Source organism: Cajanus cajan, chromosome 10 (genome assembly GCF_000230855.2).
Source record: "Cajanus cajan strain Asha chromosome 10, NIPB_CcT2T_4, whole genome shotgun sequence".
Classification (NCBI taxonomy): domain Eukaryota; kingdom Viridiplantae; phylum Streptophyta; class Magnoliopsida; order Fabales; family Fabaceae; genus Cajanus; species Cajanus cajan.
In genome coordinates, this window is record NC_138526.1 from 19,101,597 (window position 1) to 19,109,431 (window position 7,835).

Sequence of the window (7,835 nt, forward strand, 5' to 3'; positions counted from 1 at the left end):
GATTTAGTTACAAAATAAAATATTCCTCTTTTTTTGTTATAATTTAAGTAAAGATTCCAACCAAATTTTATTTTTTAAAATTAAAAAATATTTAAAAACTAAAAAGATAGTCTTACTAAAAAAAAAACACTTTAATAACCTCAATTTTATATGTGTTGTAATATAGAGAAGTATAATTATCTAAATTTACTAACCTATTTCATATATATATATATATATATATGTATATATTAGATAATAATTTTCAGGATTCACAATTCTTTTTCCAATCATGAAAAAACGTTTTCGACCCCTAAAAATTAAAAGGAAAGAAATTTTTTATTTTATTTTAATTACGAGATATAACTTATTTTTATTAGATCGACTTATTAAAAATAACGAAATCCTTAATTAAATATCACAAATGTTGAAAAACTTAAGCTAACCACCCACGAAAACGAAAGGAAAGAAAATTTTGATTACAAAAAAAAATTATGATTTGGTCATGTTTCAGCAATTTCAGAGAAAATTATTATTGCCTTTTGAGCACAGCATTCATTTCCATTATGATATGCCTACCTTCTATACCATTTTTCTTCCTTCCCCTTCCATTAACTACATAACTTAAAGCAACACAACACGTTCAAAACTTCAGCGACGAAATGTTTAAATTTATTGAATCAATCGACTTTCTTGTGTAAAATCTTTGGCTTGTAAACTCAAACGTACTTGAAAAAATTAGGTTAAAAAAAATTATTAGAAGAAGACCATATTTTTTATTTATTTTATATTTACAAGAGCTTTTACTTAGCTGAAGTTATAATATAGGTCGGATTTAACATTTGAATATTCTATTAAAAAATTATTTGATCAATATATAATTCATAATAGAGAATTTTTATAGCATAAAAAAATTAGAAAACATTGTAAATGAGTGTAAATAGTATAGATAGGTAAATCGAATTTATTATTATGTTGTCAACTACCTGTGGACTAACATGTGCCTTTGTGACTAATTCCAAAAAAGAAAACAATATTTACAAATTAAAAAATCTAAACTGAAGCTATTAAAATATGGTAATAATAACACTCTATTGTTCCTTCTTTGACATCAAGTAGATCAGCAAGGAGGAAAAAGCAGTCCCCTATTGACATATCTAACGTTTTTACACGTAGCATGGATGCCACCATGTCTTATTAATTCTTCCTGTGGTGTTAAATTCACATTTTGCAATAATATATCTTTGCAAGGGATGCTTTTACTGTAGTCAAATTTGATTGCTTCTTCTGAAGCACTTGTTCCTATGATGTTTTGGTACATTATGTGGCTCACTTGCACCGCTGAGTCCTGCCATTTCACCAACATGGTAGTCAATATCACAAATTTCATTCAATGATGATAATAAGAAATTAAAAGTAGAAGGTTTTTATTGAAAAATGTATTTACATATTTATTTTAATTTTCAGTAAAAAAAATTATATACTAATTTCTTAAGAAATGTGTTTAGGGTATAGTGGGAACTCAAATAATAAAGGAAACAATTTGTAGATTGAGAGCTTCATAATAATAAATTACCTGCTGAGGGCAAGCATTTCTCTTGTCACAGTAGTTTTGATCCACAATTATGGGATTCTTCACATTTCGCATTTCTATATTCGTAAATTTGATGTTTTTCACATAGCCGGAACCTCCCTGTTTTGTGATGGAAAGAAGAAAAAACATGTAAGATACCATAATCAAAAGAAAAAATTTTCTATTGTAACTAATTATTATTATTAATCATAATAATATTATTATGTTGTACACTATGAAGAAGCTCACTTAATCTTTTTGTTATATTACTTTGAAAAAAGTCCTTTTGATTTTACTCTTTTTAAATAAGCTAATATAATTTTGAGGTTTTTGAACTTTTTTTTTATAATTAGTACCCTTTCTCACTAGCTAGCAATATTAAAATTTCCTTAATATTTATTAAACTAGAAGGGGCTATTTGAAATTTCTAGATAAATCAATGCTTTATTCGACAAATATACACAATTAGTCGATGAAAGTTCCTCTGCTTTATTTAAGTTTCAAGAGTAAATTTTAAGACCATATGGTATAAATGAAGTTAAAGATCTCCTAGCAAGTAAGGAATGATTTATTTAAAAAAAAATATAACTTTTAAATCATAAGGATGGATTTGAGAATTCAATGAAATTGAATAAGACCATAACAATTTAGCTTTTTTTTTTTTTTTTCATGCAAATTCACCTTACGCATCAAAGTAAGGAAGAACCACTTTAAGCATCACATAATAAAAATATGTTGTCTTTTCTTGATTATGAGCATAAAGAATTTTCCACAGAATTTTCATGCAATTCCACAAATGGAAGAAAAAAAATGCTGGTTCGAATTAGTTAAGAGGAAGGATATAAGAAAGTTGCAACAACACATTTTTTTTTATAATAAAATATTGTTGACTTGTTTAAAGAAGGTTAGGAATTGGTGAAGTGTGTAAACTTGCCGAACTCAGTTAGTTGAAATATTTCAGGTCAATTTCGGGTCAGTTAGAACTTAGAAGTAGTAACCGACCATAAAAGTGATAAAAACACTTCAAACAGAACATGTTAGCTTAAAAGTAAGTTAACAAAGTGGGAATTTATAAACCTTAGGTGCACTACCATTGGTCAACTTCCTAATGTAATAGTCTTAATGTGCCTAAAATTTGGTATTTTGTGTTCGTTAGCTCTAAATTTTTGTTTGGATATTTTCATAAGTAGAAAAAGAATAATGTTATTTTTTTTGTTCTATTAAAATAATATTCTTACAAATAAATTAACTTGTATACGTTCTATCAGAATAAATCTTTTTTAAAAAAGAATCTAATTTTTTTGAAAGAAATTTATCCAAAGAAATCATAAATATAAAATTAACTTAAGTGGGTAAGTTTAATTCCATATTTTAGAAGCAAATTCAAACACTTATTATCATACCTGCCAAGTCTTTATTCTAACTCCATTACTTGTTCCTGTGATGATGGCTCCATCCACTAACACGTTCGAGACTTGAGCTTCTGACTTGCCAGCTCCTAAGCTCCCAATGCTACAACATATTACACCATCAACTTTTGAACCAATCAATGTAAAATTAACAGAATTTAATGTCCATATAATAATGTTTATAAAAATTTTACCATATGACAAAGATAATTATCGTAAAAATTAATATAATATGTGCATCAAATCGACCAACAAACCTGATTCCATGCCCTGGTCCACACCTGACATTTCTGACAAGAACATCTTGAGACCCACTTACTATGGAGATACAATCATCACCTTCAATGAAATCAACAGTGGGGAAAGCAAATTAGAAATTTTTAAATCAAAGTGAATTATTCTGATTAACTTCGTGTTGATTTTGGTTTTTCTTTTTCACCTGTTCCAATGACACTATTCGTTATGACTATGTTTTGTGTCTCTGTGACGTGAATTCCATCGGTGTTGGGGCTGTGCTCTGGTGCTGTCACACTCAAATATGAAGCTGTAACATTGTGGCATCTCTGAAACCTAACATGCATTTGTTGTGCATTTTTGAACTTAAGGTTTGTCACACTCAAGTTGTTGCATCCGAGGAATTGCACGGCCTATATATGCAACAAGTTTTCCAAAAAAATAAAAATTAAAAAAAGGGTCATAAGGAAACAGAACAGGGTCATCAAATTGTAAATTTATTATGCGTGAAGTTAATTAAATTAAACATCACGTGTATGGATCAAAAAATGTCATGAAGAAGAATATCAACTTACAGTTGGTGCCGGTTTGCATGGCTGTGAAAGAAAAAAGAGAGGAGTGAAATCATGCTCAGTATGAAAATCACAATGATAAAAGTCTAATTGATTGAAATGACAATAAAAATATAGATATAAAAGAATTAAATATGGGTTTGTTAAGAACCGACCTAGGGATATGTCTAACAAAATTTAAATTTTATGTTCATCAACAAAAAAATATTTAAAAATATTTTCTATTATTAGTTTTAATAAAATAAAAAATTGTATATATGATTAAAAAAAAAAGTATGCTTTGTCAATTCATAAAAAAAACTTTAAAATTTATCTTTAAACCTTACTTTTAGATCGGCCTTAAATTTAAACTATTAAATTGAATAATCTTCTCTTTATTTTTATTATAAAAAACATTTTTTTTCTTAAATATAAGTAAATTTTAATTATTTTTATCTTATTTAACAATATATTTATTAAAATATCTCTTCTTTAATATATGATCTTTCTATTATGCTACTCTCTTTTTTTCATTTATAACAAAAACAACCTAGAAATAATATTATGAAAATAGTTAATGCAGATAATTAAATTTTTTAATATATAGAAAAAGTAACAATAATAATAATAATAATTTTTTAAATATGCTTATTCATTGGTTTATAGGAGATAAATGTAACGGAAAATATCAATAGAATTTGAGCCCATTAGAGTGAAATTGAATAACTTACAAGGCTTTTGTTGATTTTGCAAGAGTTTTCCCACCATTTTCTCCCATTACCATTGATAATGCCACCACCATCAACAATGAGATTCGCGACATTAAGAAACTTAATCCAGAGTAATCTATCTTTTTGGTATGCTGACATTTTAGGCCATGCTTTGATTGTTCCAAAGACCTAATTAACATGATGAAGCAAATTGTGGGTAAAACAAAATGAGCTAATTAATTTCTCACTAATCATTGATTGAAATTTGAAAATGTTAATTAATTAATCTCACCCTGAAGGAAGTATTGGGTAGGCATGGTCCTGAAAAAATGATTTGCTTTAAATGATAGGTCTTGCCACGAGGGACTAAAAGAACACCCCCTGTAGAACATGCCTCATTCCATGCCTTCTCAAATGCCTACACAATTAAAAAGTAAGACACTAATAACCCAATAAAATAGACTTAAATGTAACCCATTGTTCATGTTAAATTGTAATGTGAATTAAATTACCTTAGTGTCATCTCTGGCATCATTAGCTATGGCTCCATAGTCATATCAACACTAAACCATCTTTGATACCATGCAAATGGGAAGGATCCAAAAGCCCTTGTCTTGATACCAAAAGTTTCATTATTTGGTATCATACGTTGATAATTATTTAGGTCGTGTGTGTCCTCTAGGTAAGACCCAAAACACACGCCAAATGAGAGAAACACGGTGGTGAAAAGTGAAAGAGCTACACTTTGTGGAGACATTATTCTCGTGTGTTTTCTCTTTATGATCGAAAAAGAACAACTGAATGAAGAGAAGATAGAAAAAGTTGAGAATGGTAGAGAGAATAATTGTGGTAAATGCCAAAGGAAAAGTTATATATTTATAGGGAAGTTAGAGTTGATTTTATTTTCTATTGATGGGTTGGGTTGGTATGGTGAAGACTGAGACGAAACAAATACTGGGATGTTACCAGAATTTTGAATCAATGCATTTTGGTTAAGGGAAATTTAAATATGGGTTGGTTATTTTGCGTGCTTCATTCTTCTTTACCAACATTCAAACATTTGTGCTGCACATTGCTGTTACTCATGGTTGTTTAGATTGACCTCAGACAAGATTAACATGCAATATCAAACGTAATGGATACTCCTACTGTTTACTTTCAAATTGGGTCAAATTGGGTAACATTCAATTAAGTCGTTTATTTATTCTCAATTACCAATAAGAAATTGGACAAAATAAACTAAACAATTATTTTTCACCATAGTATTTTTAAGAACTATTATTTAATGAGAATATTTTTAGAGATTCTCTCGATTTCTTATTTAATTCAACTTTATATTTATTTATAAATTAAATTTTAATATTTTTAAAATAAATAATCAATACATCAAAATAATTTTGTAGCATAATATAAATTATTTATCTTAAATCTAAAATGTAATTTATATATTTAAAATATAATATTTATAAAAATTTTAATATAATAAACAGATATTTAAATATAATATTTATTTGAATATATATTTTATTATAAATTTTAATTGTATATAATAAATATATATTATGTGAAATGCACATACTAAATATTAATAATAAATAAATTCAAGAAATTTAGTTATATATTTTCCATTCTACAAAAATTATAAATTTCATAACTCTTGATATACTTTCCTTATATTCTAAGAATTTATCACTTTTCTAAATTATAGAAAATGATATCATGTTTTTAGTATAGAAAATCTTTAGTATCTGATTCTATAACTAAAAAAACAAAACAAAAATTTACACAATTAATAAAGATAATATACCATTTTTATACACTTTTTTTTTTAATAATTTTCTCTCCTATACTTTTTTTAGTTTATTTTTTGTTCTTTTTTCTACTTGTTCATAAATTTATTTTTCAAACATCTCATACCCTATAAGGCAACCCTTATATTTTAAACATGAATAATTATCTTATAGGAAAGTGCTTTTAGGAGGTTCTAGTACCAGAGGGATTTTAGAAATTTTTTAAACTTCATATCTGATTCAATTTTATTTATCATAATTATTTATGAATTAAATTCTTATATTTAAAAATATCTACTTATTCAAAATTTAAATATAATTTATATATTCAAACATATTTATTTATACCAGTAAGGTTCAAGTATGTAACACCCTGGTTTTCATACATTATATTAATAATATTTTATAAATTATTTCAACATGTTAGTGTATTTATTGTCGAATTTTTGGTACTATTTAAGTATTCGTATGAGCACTATTTTATTACAAAGCCTGGGAAAACAACATGATATGACATCAAAAGGCTCAAAGTCCAATAAGGGTTATTCCCAAAACGGAACGGGTCATTCCCCAAACTGGAATGGGGCGTTCTAAACCACCAAAAAGGTCTAAAACCCTAGTTGGGAACGGACCATTCCAAACATGGTCATGATGAGTTAAAACTCAACTCTAGAACGAGCCGTTCTAGTTTAAGAACGGGCCGTCCTTGTGAAGTCCCACATCGGTTAGGAAGGAGAACGAAACATGCCATATATATGGGTGTGGATACCTTCCTTGTGTGGACGCGTTTTGGGGTGGCATGTGTGCCATTGCCAGAAACAAAACCGTGAGGGTTGCGGCCAAAGTGGACAATATCCACATGCGGGTTGCTGGGGTGTTACATTTGGTATCAGAGCCTGGACCCGGGCCAGTGTGTCAGCGAGGGCGCTGGACTCCATTGAGGGGGGTGGATTGTGAAGTCCCACATCGGTTAGGAAGAAGAACGAAGCATGCCATATATATGGGTGTGGATACCTTCCTTGTGTGGACGCGTTTTGGGGTGGCATGTGTGCCATTGCCAGAAACAAAACCGTGAGGGCTGCGGCCAAAGCGGAAAATATCCACATGCGGGTTGCTGGGGTGTTACAGTCCTAGATGCAAATTTAAAACATGATAAATGAATCCAGAATGGGCCGTTCTGGATCCGAAACGGGCCGTTCTGGCCACTTCTGACATCTATAAATAGCATACTCAGGCACTGCTCATTGACACGCTCTTTGAAGACCAAGGAGAGATCAACCAGATTCTGCTCTAGCTTCATCTTCTGCTTATCCAAGTAAGGGGAGTGAGAAACCTCGCTCGGGGGTGTGGGAATAATTGTTGGGTAGCAAGATTGGCCCCCAATCTCTTGCCTGATGCGTGCTTCTAGGAACAGGCAAAATATGAAAATTTTTTGTTTTGCTTTCTGAATGTTCTGTTTCATTCCTTGTGTGATGTTGAGTGTAAATATGTGTTTGATTTCAAAATTAGATAAGTTGTGATATGAATTAGAGTGCTCTGTGGGTTCCTGTGCAAAATCCTATGAGGAACAATTATGAGTATGACTATGT

The 7,835-nt window shown here is 29.3% G+C and overlaps 1 pseudogene across 1 annotated transcript; it reads right to left on the reverse strand.

Annotated features, from left to right (window-relative positions):
- Window positions 1-923: 923 nt before the first annotated feature.
- LOC109793282 (polygalacturonase-like) lies at window positions 924-5,386 on the reverse strand (annotated as a pseudogene). Its single transcript, XR_014430331.1, has 9 exons — window positions 4,969-5,386; window positions 4,749-4,874; window positions 4,478-4,645; window positions 3,771-3,791; window positions 3,401-3,608; window positions 3,219-3,300; window positions 2,956-3,064; window positions 1,556-1,672; window positions 924-1,327 (listed from the first exon to the last, which is right to left on the reverse strand). The product of XR_014430331.1 is annotated as a polygalacturonase-like (transcript).
- Window positions 5,387-7,835: the final 2,449 nt, after the last annotated feature.